A 13,304-nucleotide genomic window follows, 5' to 3' on the forward strand; every position below is an offset into this window, starting at 1 on the left:
GACGAGACGTCGCCAATGTATCTACTAACTGTTTCTCTTGCCTTTCGAACTGATCAGTTGGACGAGGTGAGTGACCCTCCATCATTCTCTGCCTCTGTCGAGTTTGCATCATTGGGATTTGCGGAATCGGAACCAATTCTCTTGTTCTTCTTTTTGGATTTACTCTCCTCGGCTCCCTCTGGCTTGTTTCCGCCATTTCTACCGGTAATTCTTCCTCCCGCTCAGGTGATTGAGCCATAGCTTCTGCTTTGAACTTGCTTCCCACAGACGGCATCAAAATGTTGGTGCTATTTCTGCCGATCGTCTCGAACCGTAGTTTTCCGCACCGAACTCCTCAGATTTGATTCGATCTGGTTTGCTCTTCGATCGATCAACCTCTCACTCCTGAAAGAGACAAAATCACAATAAGAAATGGAGCCGATCTTCTTGATCGGCGTCTCGTCTCCGACGATCTAGTCAGTATGATGTCGATGATCTTTCAGAGCTCCTTAAAATGCTAGTAATGGAGTTCAATCAGAGTGAGCTTAGAGTTTTGGTTGATTCAGAGACTTACTTTCTTTCGGATCTTCCCTCGCTTTTATACTTGTTTTCCCACTTATAACCACTTTTTTAATCATAGCCGTCGGATCATCGCTCTTCTTTGGACGTCGCTGATCATCCTTCCTTTATCTCTCAATCGAACCCAACTAAGATCGGTTTGACCGGTATGAACCGTCAACGGATATATCAGTTACAACAGGTTTGACAGCAAGGGAATTCGTATAGTCTTCAGAGCCACCTACAATCGAATCCTGGGGATTCTGCAGTAGAGTGGGGACTACTATACGTTTTTGTTTCTACTCAAGTTAAGAGTAATATCTTTGAATTTTATTTTTTTATTTTTAAATCACTTCGATTTACCTAAGAATTAGAAAAACAAAGTGGACTAATACCTCCCCGGCAATGGCGCCAAAAACTTGTTTGTGAATTTTAATAGTAACCGCAAGCGCACGGTATCGTGTAGCTAACGGGTCGATCTCAATGAGATATGCCACTTATAATTCAACTTCTTAATAGTAATGCGAGAGTGGAATGATTCAATTTTTGTTAACTAATTAACTAAACTAAACGATCCTAATCTATACGCTAATGCAATCGAATTGAAATGAAAAATAAATTAAACACAATCAATGCATAAATAAAAGACAGGGAAAAAAATGCGAACAATAAAAATAAAAAGGAAAAAAAAAGTAAAACCAGTTAGTATGTTAAAGCAGTCAGTAAAATTTAGGTCATAGCTAAAATGCAGATGCAACACCACCTGTCACCAGAAGCAGAGGCACGACTGTAGGCTTGCTCCGGTTATGTGGTCCGAGATGATGAATGAATAGGCAGAAAGTAATAACAGAAAGTAAATAACAAAACAATAAACAAAGCAATAAAAGGAAAAAGAAGCCTTAACCAAAGAGAGGCAAGACTGTAGGCATCTCTGATCAAGGATCCAGGGGAAGGGAGAACAATAAATAATGCTGAAAGTAAATCCTAAATTAAGAATATGGAGGGGTAGATAGAAGCGGGAATGGAGGGAGAAGAGAAGATTATATAATAAAGAAGGTTACTTACTTGCGAATTGAACAAACGATTCGAATCTCAACCAACCCTAACAACCAAATCTAGATCTAGAATGATCTAAATCTGCAATTGCTAGACCCAGAGAAAAATGAATCTAAAAAAAATTGAAACTTGAACTTGAAGCTTGAACTTGAATTGCATTACATAAAAATATTAAACCTAAACATTGAATCTAGAAATTTAAATCTCACTAATGCAAGCAAAGAAAACTAGAGAAAGCCTAAATAAACTGAAGAGAGAAGAAAGAATGCTTTTACTAAGCTCTAGAACACGTTCTCCTTTGATGGAGTATGCTCTCCTTTTATAGAGTTTACATAAGATATGAAGCACGGCTGAATTTGAATAAAACTCAGGGTTTCTATCTGACTCAGTCAATTAGGGTTTTGACGTACTAATCGCGCCGACTTAGAGAGATCAGATGTATAATTCCACCGTTGGATTTGAGGTTTAAGTAGTCGTGAAGCTCTACTCCAAAAATCAGCACGATCGGACATCAGATGACCGTTCGATGAAGGGTTTGATCAAAACTGGACAGAGGCATTCAAAAACGGGATTTTTATTTTTCCTCTTTTTCTTTCTGAATATAATTATTTTTCCTCTTTTTCTTTCTTTAATTAAATCCAAAATATGAGATAAGATATTGAGGTATGCAAGGACTCTTTTCCATTTGGACTCTCTCAATAATATCTCTGTAGATTTGATTTAAAATCTCAGCCGTAGATCAAATTTGCCTTCTTTATCTCTTCAATATTTCGAAGTTGGCCCATAGTCACACATCTCTAGCCCAGCATGCTCCAGATCAGGCCCATTTTCGCATTTGAGAATTTGAATGGACTTCTTGACGTGTAAAATAGCATGATTCAAGCCAAAAACTCCAAATATTTGCTTAAATCTTGAAAAGTCCTAAAATCTGCAAAAACAACATAAAACCCAAGGTAACTTCACTCTAAGTATATAAAATACATGCTTTATGCCCTAAGATTTCACACATAAATGTGCTCATCAGTGTCCATTACCTTAGATGACCTAAATTTTAACCATTGCAAATGACCTAATTTTACACCGGAGAAAAGGAAGAGTACAAATTTTTGAAACAGAAAAATAACAAGAAAGATTGATAGGAAACAATGAAAAAATGTATTAAATTTTATGATGTATATGACTGTAAAGCCTTAAAAACTGGATTCGTAGATCCAAGGTCATTAATGGATTTTCTTTTTGTTAAGAGTCCATTAATGGATTTGAGCTTTCAAATTTTTCTAGAACCACTGTTGTTGGGCATCATTAGTCTCCATCGTGGAGTTCGTCTGCTGATTACATTTTGGTCCCTTTTTGTCCCGTTGCGCGTGTGTCGTTGATAACAATATTGAACGGAAAACCGAAGAGGAGAAGCAGTCCGACAGATGGAGAGCAGGGTTTGGTTTTGTAAATTTTTAAAATAAAAATCTTTTGACGATAAAAAAATAAAATTATATTTACATTCATACCCACACATTTTTAATCCTAATCGGTGAATATGTTTTTGTAAGAATAGTGAAATCCAGACTGTTGGCGGCAGCCAACCGCAGCTGCTGGAAATAAAAATCCAAATTTCAGCGTGTCACGCAAGGATGGCGGACTGTAGGGACTGGCCTTATTTGGTTCAGTTTTATAACGAGTTATAGACGTCCATGGTACTTTCCCATTACCAGAAAGGATGTCACCCTGAACGAACCGGTATTGGCTCATGGTTAAGACCGGTCGTTGTATTCCATCGAGATTATGTGAGACCCAATTGCAAAAACACAACCGTAGGATCCTGGGTGGACTTCCAACCGTAACCAAACACCTGATAGCCGTTTCTCTCTTGTAACCTTCTTCCCTAATCCCCTCCTTAAAACCCTTACTTCGCCGGTGCAGACTGCAGAGAACTGAAAAACCCTAGTTTTGCTGGTCTTCGATTCGGAAATGGTACAATCTTCTCTTCTTTCTCTTCACTTCATTTTTCTCTTTTGGTGATTATATTTGATTTGAATAGATGTATTTATATTGATCTGCTTCTGCAAGACCGCCGAAGCCGTGAATCCGAAAGCGTACCCGTTGGCTGTTGCCCAGCTCACAATAACCATTCTGAATCTTATTCAACTACCTGCGAACTACAAACAGCTCAAAAAAGTGCTAATGAAGGTTTGTTTCCTTGCCCTCCGTGAAGCTTAATCTAAAGCCCTGCACATCTTTTAACTTAATATGTAATGGCTTATAGTTATCCTACTTTAGCTACCAAGACACTGAATAGGGGTACATCAGAGTTCATAGTAATGGCAGCTGATACCGAACCGCTAGAAATTCTTCTCCACCTTCCTCTTCTCGCCGAAGATAAGGTAAAGATAAGGTATTGCCTCTTCTTTGATCGCGTGTTTCCTTTCAAGCTTCTGTCGTTTCCTGGGAACCTGAATATTTAATGGGCTTAAGCACTCTGATTATTTCATTGATGGGATTAAATATGAACTCTCTGGGAGTTTGGATCGACGATTGTTTATCGATATTATTGTCATTAAAACGTTTTGAGATTTCACTGTTTCTTCATTACGAAGGTAAATGTTGAAGTTTGTTAAACAACTTCCGATGTTTGATTATAAATATGGGTATCTCAGTGATGTTATGTCGTACTTTTGAAGTTGAATGGATTGAATATAACTGGCAATGCTGAGTGATTTGCAGATGGAATAGGACAGTGGATGCTGGTAAAATACTTATCTTGGCTGTTAAAGACTTTTTATCTCGCTGTCTTTTGGGACGGAGATGTCGCCTTTGGAAAAGTGTCTTTAGAAATATCTTGACTTGTTTTTAATTTACTTGCTAAAATACCAACGCATGAAGTTGGAAAAAAGGCGCTGCTAGAGTTGTTATGGGAGGCGGAGAGTGCAGAAAAATTTCATCATTTCAAGTGCAAATGGATTAGGAAGAAATACATTTGGGGGCATTGGGTTAAAGGTTTTAATATTGGGACCAGAGCTAGGAACTGGAACTATCCCACCACTTAGCTTTTTGGTATAGTTTGGAGTGAAGGGTACCATGCTTAATTGTGTTTGTATCTCTTCCACGGATGTTTATCTTCCACCATAATGCTAATTATGCCGTCTTTTTGCTATAACCTCCTATAATCTTTGCTTCTCGACCTCCCCTTGTAATGCTACAGGGTCTTTATAACTTCCAAAACTCCATGATTTCAACAACCACGATTGACATCTCAGGAACATCCCTACAAGTGCTGGAATTTTGATTCACTTAAGTTTCATGTTTAAAACTTGGACCTTGATAATTCTCTTGGTTTTCCGACCTGTATTTGGTAACTTGTAGTGAATTTATCATTTTTTTTAAGTTTCACATTTTAGTCTTCTAAAAATCTTTAGATGAGAGCTTTGCAGATAGTTAGTCAACCATCACACCAGTTGTTCCAGGACAAAGTATTGTCCAAAATTGCAGCTCTTTGCTTGTTGAGATTGTCAGAAAATTGAAAACCTCAAAGCAGAGGAAGGTCTCGGATCAAATGGATATACTAGGGAAAGAAGGGGTCCCAACAACCGAAGAGAAGTAAAGAGGTTTGGTGTAAGTTAGAAGATGATGTTTTACAAGGTAGAAGATGACAATGGGGGATGGGATTGATATAGCATTTGAGGGTAATAGTGTAATTTTCACTTGGGTAATTATATAACATCTACCTTATCAATGTAGTATGGTCAACAAATAGTTGATTTTCAAAATTCAATACATAGTAACCATAAAATGCTGACAGATTAGATTTAAGTGAAATGGTGATTGTAAAGTAGGTGATGTATATAGGGATGTTCATTTGATTGTAAGATACATCAGGGGATGTCAAGTAGTTTACTCTTTTTCTTTTAGCCTATTATTAATTTTTTGTTCGTATTTGCCTGTGGAATTCAATCCAGCAGTTCCTACTCCTTGAATCATTTGAAAATTTTAGAGATCCGGATTTGCATTATTGCCTTTTCCCCATCTCAAGTATCATAAAAGAATGCTTGTAAATGTACACAGGTATTTGTCTCTTGATATCCTGTTGATGTCTACCACTTTGAAAGATGATCTAATGCTGCCTCTACTTGTTCTGTTAATTTGCTCTTCCCATATACTCCAGAAGAATACCTGGATGAGCGGATTCCACTGTGTCAAATCTCAATCTGTTTGTAGTCAATTAGTCAAACATTTGGCAAAGATATACTTTTAAGCTTCACCTTGTTAAATTTAGCCCCCTTGCCCCGGTCCCCGGCCCCGGCCCCGGCCGCGCCTTCAACCTTCCTTTTCCTCCTTTTTTATGAAAGGTATGTATCCAAATCTATACATGGATGAAGTATTTTTAAACCAAGGTTGATCATATTGCTAGTTGAGTTAAAAACTGGAGTTCGAGTGAAGAGCACATAGCCATTTGAGCGTGCTTCTTCTCATAAAACTCCATAGAGAAATTTTGCCACGTTTATCTTGCAGAAATGTACCCATTTTCATTTCTAGCTATCGAAACATGGCATACATTATATTCTAGTTATTGATGAAGCATCTTGAAGTGTCTAAGGATTGGGTTTAAAACTTGTGACATAGGTCATGTGATGATACTCAAACTAAGTTAAGATGTTTAAATCCTGAATTAGGTTCAAAGGGTAAAACAACAAGGTCACTTGATTTATTTGTACTACTATACTCATTGTAAGTATTTATATAAAGTAGTACCTCCATATTATTGATAGGATGAGTAACTCTTAATTATACTTCCATATTATTTATAGGATGAGTAACTCTTAATTATACCTCCATATTATTTATAGGATGAGTAACTCTTAATTAAGCGATGCTCGTGAAATGTGGGGTTGTGTTCGATATGGTGCACCCCTAGTGCTGCCCTACACAAACATAGGGGGGGGGGGAGTCCATCCGAGGAGAAATTTACACAGCCAATTTTTTAAAAATATCTATGAGACTGAGATTTAAGGTGGGGCCGTTAAAATGTTTACTTTTGGGAAGGGATTTTTTTTGGTTTTTATATTATGAGAATCTTTAGTCTCTCATTGGTTAGAGAAGAGCAAAATGTGATATCTATTTACAGGAGGTGCAACACCTTGTATTGTACTATTGTTATTGGCGGTTGAAGGATGTGATTTGAACTAAACCAAACCAAACCAGGCCGACATGGGGCATGGTGTGTGGGCCTTGTATGGAAGCAGACATTTTTTGGTTTAATTTTTTGAGGGTCCATATTCGTTTGAAATGTTTTGGATCTTTAAGAAGACTCTTTAAAAGCAAAGAGATGCTATTGGATAGGTACATAAATACAAAGGGAAGTATCCATGCCCTTTCATTTACAAACATTGGGTCTCTATTTGTACCCTATATTTGGATTCTTTGGTTATTTGTCTTTTGTCCCTGTGTCTTATTTGTTTTTACAGCTTATACTACCTCAAACACCCTATTGTAATCACTATTGGGAGTGCACCTTAGTGAGTAAGGGGTGATTGATCTTGGAGGTAGAGACATTACGTATATCAACCTGACAGCACATATCAGGGCATTGTCAGACCTTAAAGAAAGTATATATCTCAGTTCTTGTTGTGTTCTTTTTGTGATCTGATTCATCTGAAGTGCTCATGGCTCTTCTAACACGTTTAAGTTTGTGAATGAAAGGGTAGATTCCTACCTATCTAGTGGCAACTCCTTGGTTTAAAATAGCTTTCTAGAAGGTCTAAAACTTTCTAACCCTACATGGACCCTCAAAAATAAACCTAAAAAACATGGGTTCCTAAAAAAGGTCCATGCTTCATGTCCTCCAAGTCCAAGTCAAATATATATTAACACAGCTCGGCCCGGCTTGGTTTGGTGGTTCATCTCGTGTGAGTACACTTTAACTTCCAATAACAATACAATGTGTTATATCTTCGATAGATAAATATCATTCTGTTCCTTTCTTACTAACATGGGACTAAGCATGTGGGATTGTATCTTGTTATCTCATCGAAAAAAAAAACATGGGACTAATGATTCCGACAAAACAGCAACTAAAGAAAGGGGAGCAAACACAAGCAAAATTAAAGAATTCTTTTAATTAAAATAAATAACGTATTTTATGTTCTAAATTTTAATGCAATGTTTCATGTGACCAACAACTGGACATTGAGGTTTCTCACCAGCTGTTAGAAGTAACAGGTTGGAGCATTGGGGGTATGCAGAGACGAACACCTACAGTCCGTCAATTTTGAAAAGCGAAAACTCAATGGGATGCTGGACACTATGCTTTTTGGCCTACAGTTAGGCATACGTATAGCGAAAAAAAGGGGGATAAGGATAGATGAGATTTGGACCAATTATCATCAAATTACAAAGCTCTTACCATGGCCATCAAGAGAGAAGTGGTCTCTAGAGGAATTACCAAGGTTACTGGACTTAGCTAATACAATAAAATATGTGAAATATGTTGACTTACCCAACCCAGTGCTCCAATTGTATTTTGAAAAGTATGCATATTTTGCAGCTACATAGGTGGATAGTTGTAGTAGTACATCACCTACAATATGTAGGTGTTCTCAGCACTAACTTTTCCTCTAATTGAAGTTTTCATTTCTCAAAAAAAAAAAAAAAAAACTAGACATTATGAAAAAGAAGAATAAAAAAGAGAGATATAGATTACGTCTACGGGTGGACTAGTTCCTTTTTATTAATTAACATTCAACAACCAGCATTAGCGTTGTTTTGCCTGCTCTTCAACGATTGGTGAAGAGACAGTGCAAAATAGAAAAAATACTTCATTTTGGTTCAACCCGTGGATAACATCATCCACATTCCATTTGGTGGGTGATCCGTCAGTGGGACCTTGGCCGCCTAGGGCAACTGTTGAAGGCGTACTCAACTCTATGTCATTCAGGAACAGGGAGTACTCACAAAACCTAGCTTTACTTCCTAAAACACTGTTAACTTCTGAACAGGACTCGTGGATCTCGTTGGTATCAACCAATGGAACATTCACGACAAAACAAGTAGAAGCAATGCGGAAAATAAATCCTAACCACAAATATTTTGGGAAGTACAAGCTGGTGGAAATTCATGTGGAAGTTACCAATCCATCCCAAGTTCAAGGTTGTTTTTTTGGAGATTACTGAACAAAGGACTACCGCTTGCTTCAACTTTGATTCCCTGGTTAAGTTCATCATCACTTTGCAAATTCTGTTCCCAGGCCAATGAAACATACTGGCATTTGTTCATTTCGTGCGAATGGACAAAACGACTATAGGCAGCAGAACCCTTGGGCCTAAGAACGGAAAATCTAATAGCTCATTCTAATTCTATTCTTGAACTTTGTGAAACCATGGTTCAAAATTGGGGGATGGATAATACCACAAAAAAATGGACAATGTCAATTTTCAGTATAACATGCTATTTTGTTTGGAAGGAAAGAAATCAAGCTGTCTTCGTGGGAAATGTGCCAACCTTAGAAAGGGTACTCAATAACATAACTAGATGAGTGGGGGAGCTACATTCGATATCATCTTGGACTTCTCAGCCTGAGAACACTGAAGTGATCTCAGATTTCTATAATGAAAACTTCAACACTTGTATATGTAAAAACATAAGGGAAATTATCTTACCCATATTGATATGTGTAGGGGTTTGTAAGCCAAGGTTAGACGGAGTAGCTTGGAGTATTGGGGTCATATGGAACGGGATAATACAATACCTAAATAAAGGCATCATTAGCAAAGGGACAAGGGCACAAGTGATAATTCTTGGGATTTGAGAAGGCAACAGGGTCATAGAACAATGGCAAATGACATCGCAAGAAATTTGGTGCAACGATGAGAAGCTGATAGATCTACATCAAGGTGTGAAGAATTTTAATTGGCCCTTAAACATTATACCTTTGTTGATTGATTTTATAAAATGTATTAAGACTCCCCTTATTATGTTTAAATCCCCAACCCTCCTGAAAACTCTTTCCTTGATAGCTAACTTAGTAGATATGAACTGCCACATGGACATATGTTGTAACTGCTTTGCTTAGTTTTATAAAGTTGTTTTCACTATTAAAAAAAAAAAAAATTCAACAACCGACTGTTATACTGAGAGTCAAGTCCAATTAAAGTACAAAGTAATACCTATCTAAGTAAATTAGATGAATTAAAGAGATAAAACAGTTCTATACCAGATGCTTGAGGCAGAGAAGGAGTCTATATCGAATCCAATATTCAATGAAAACTATTGGAATAAACTATGGGAACTCAAGATGTCAAACAAAATTTGTAATTTCTTGTGGATTTTCAGTCACAATCAGCTGCTGTCAAATTTTAGATTAAGAAAAATGAAGCTTCAATCTCATGCTTCATGTGGATTTTGTTATGCAAATTAGAGAGTACACTTCACATTTTTAGAGATTGTTCATTTGCTCTTGGCATTTGGAATAGACTACTGCCAAAGTCAATGCAAACATGGTTCTTTAGGAGTAATCAAAAGGACTGGCTAACGCTTAATATATGTGGAAAAAGTCAAGGTTGGTACCTAGATTGGGCGATAAAGTTCAGTTATGTGGTGTATAAAATTTAGTGATGAAGAAATAGAGAAAGCCATGAAGAAATCTTCACCAAACCAGGAAACGGTGCAGAGCTTTGTTTAGACCTCTTCAACCAAATTAAATCGATGTGGAGAACAAATAGAGAGGAAACAATGAAACCCAAATGCCCTAGAAGTGCTAGTGGATGGATTAATCCTGAGGAAGGATGGTTCAAAATAAATGTGGATGCATCACTATGCAAAGGAGAATACAGTCAGATAGGAGGTGTAATTCGCAACACAGAAGACAGCTTCCTTGGAGGATTCGGGAAGAGAAAAATGAAGATGAATATTTTAGAAGCTGAATTGCAGGCGATCTATGAAGGAATTAACGTTGCATGCGAAAAGAATTTCATGCCTTTATATGTGGAATCCAACTCTCTCAAAACTATTGATCTGTTAAAGCCTAATGCAAGAATACAAGGGAAAGTAGCAAGAGTGGTGCATGCAATAAAGGAATATGTGGGAAGCTATGAAGGAATTAGATTCCAACATGCGTACCGGGAGTCCAACTACTTTGTTGACTGGATCACGAAGAGACCGACTTCTTTAGAGGAACCTTTGTGATTCTTTCTAGATCCACCCCAAGAATTGGAGGAGATCCTACTGGCAGATAAGATTTGCATGCTTGAGTAGTTTTTTTTTTTTCAGGGTTGCTAAACCCCGTTTATTTGTTACCAAAAAAAAAGAAAAAGAGATAAAACAGTCGAGAGAGAGTTTTAATTGACTTAATAGCTCAAGACTTCAAAACAGTGACAGCAATGGTGATGGATATGATAAGGATGAAGATGGAGAGGGAAGCAGCAACAAATATTGCAGTGGTTGGGTCTTGGCAGTTCACATGGTCCAAATTGGGATGGGCTATGATACGGGAGGCACACACCTGGCCGGGTAGAAATATCACCCCAGGTTGGTTACCGGTCTTTAGTGCTCACAAATCCTCATCGCTGCCATGAGTCACTCGGTCTCAATTCCCCTTCTGATAGGGTCATATATGACAAAGGTTTCTCTAGTCAAACACTTCTAGACCAATCCTAGGTAAGTCAATCAGTAGTCAGGGAAAGTGCCAAGGGGCACCATAGGAAAGCGTTCCATACCACATTCACTAGTGTCCAAAGATAGAAATGCCAAAAGACATTTTCCATTCCACAACCACAATCTAGGCAAACACATCACATCATGATTCCATACATATCACAATCAAGTCCAATTCACAATTCATCGTTTATAATCAATTCTAGTATTTAAATCACAACATGAATAGCCTACTGTAATTATTGAACTAAAACAATATAGAAAAGAATACTAATCAGTAGCTATCATAAGTAAATGAAATCTAACAATGTATAGAATGCAAGTATGTAAATTGTGAGTGAAGTACTCACCTTGTATCCGACTTCGTAACCTTCAAGTAAGAGGTCAGTGAGCAAGTCCAAAATCACCTAAACAACCTTAAATGAACATGTATAGGTCATAAGGAACCAACTCAAAAGATTGGAGATGAAACGGAGATAAACAGAGAAAAGTTGCTATCAGCAACACGGTTGGTTGATGGTATCAACCAAGGGAGGATCGACCAAGCAGTCTACCTTTTTCAGCTTGTTGAATTTTGGATCTCCGAGTTCAAAATCAACACTTGTGTCCTCAACCCACTTAACCAAGGGTCTCCCCTAACTTCCAAGGAGCTTCCAAAGATGTCAACATGGAACTCAAGGTCCAACTTCCAAGTCAAACATCAAACAAGTCACTTCTTTATCCAAAACAAACAGGGTCTTTGGATTAGGATTTGGTGGGATTTTACAATCTTCCCCCCTTAAAAGAATTTTGTCCTCGAAATTGGGAGTGTACTTGACTTCCAAAGAGACTGGCATACCTAGGTGTGTAATCCACGGCCCCGAAGATCAAGTATCGAGGAACCAACCTCCCACATATACAATAACATAATCATGAACAAGATAAAATCATATAAACAATAAGATCAAGATAAGAATAAGAGAGACAATATAATCAGAGTGCAGAATTTAAATGATACCAGTATATGAAAAATTACAAGTAGAGGGTGTGTAGAGAAATCACTCCCCAAATCGCAGCGGAAAAGTAGTTCGAATATAATTAAGGTTACAATCCAGTTCTCAAAAGAGAGGAATGAAAGGGATAAACAACTAAGCTAATGTCTCTTCGGTCTTATACAGTATATCCTCATAAACATAAACAAAGGAAACAAGACATGGCCACCTCCATTCCAGGGTGGGACTAATCCTGGTATGCAGGAAAATCCATATAGGGATTTTCAGAGTAATCTTCATGATCGCAAGCACCTTGATGGTAGTATGCTTCATCAACGAGCGTCTCGTAGTATGGGTCATCATGTTCTTCTGTTCTTGCAGAATAATCTAACAAAGATATTTGCACAAAAAAGAGTGAGTTCGAAAGAACTCAACAAGACAAGTTATTCCACAATAACATAAATAACATGATACAAAACATAGCATGATGCAATATGATATGAAACAGACAATGCATATATGAATCTAACTGTATGTTGGTCTCTATGGCAGACATGCTTTAAGTTATAGCACCATACTTCTTTGGGAAAAGTCTCAAATCACTCATCATCCGTTGGTAATGGGTCCCGCATCCCTCTCGGATAATCCATGGCTGGGGTTTAGGTTACCGCTCTCTCCCATCACCGTTTGGTATAAGTATTGGCACATGTCAAGGTAAAGCCTGGCCCAATGCAAGTCATCTACTCAGTCGTATCAAGTCAGATATAGATACTTCCCCTATGACACTAACCAACTCGGAATACGAACTCATCAACCCTATTTGACATTCACAAATAATAGATGGGAAGCTCTCACGTCCTCTCACGGATATAATTCACCGGTCTCGAGCGCCCGTGAGCCCAAGTTTACTATTTGCCACTCTACCAATAAATGGCCTCTCACGAGTATCCACAATGTCAATGTTATCTATGACCTCTCACAGATATAACACACCGGTCTTGAGTGCCCACAAATCCACATTACTACCACGGGTCGTTCGATCTCAATACCCTTCCGAATCGGGTTTGATACAACAAGGACATCCTAGTCATACACCGCTAG

The 13,304-nt window shown here is 37.9% G+C and overlaps 1 pseudogene across 1 annotated transcript; it reads left to right on the forward strand.

The window, feature by feature from the left end:
* The first annotated feature begins 3,357 nt into the window (after positions 1-3,357).
* Positions 3,358-11,462, forward strand: LOC148999201 (uncharacterized; annotated as a pseudogene). Its single transcript, XR_016170998.1, has 3 exons — positions 3,358-3,561; positions 3,658-3,982; positions 9,258-11,462. The product of XR_016170998.1 is annotated as an uncharacterized LOC148999201 (transcript).
* Positions 11,463-13,304: the final 1,842 nt, after the last annotated feature.

This window comes from Hakea prostrata, unplaced genomic scaffold (assembly GCF_041222555.1).
Source record: "Hakea prostrata isolate BN-2017 unplaced genomic scaffold, UWA_Hpros_2 contig_25, whole genome shotgun sequence".
Classification (NCBI taxonomy): Eukaryota; Viridiplantae; Streptophyta; class Magnoliopsida; order Proteales; family Proteaceae; genus Hakea; species Hakea prostrata.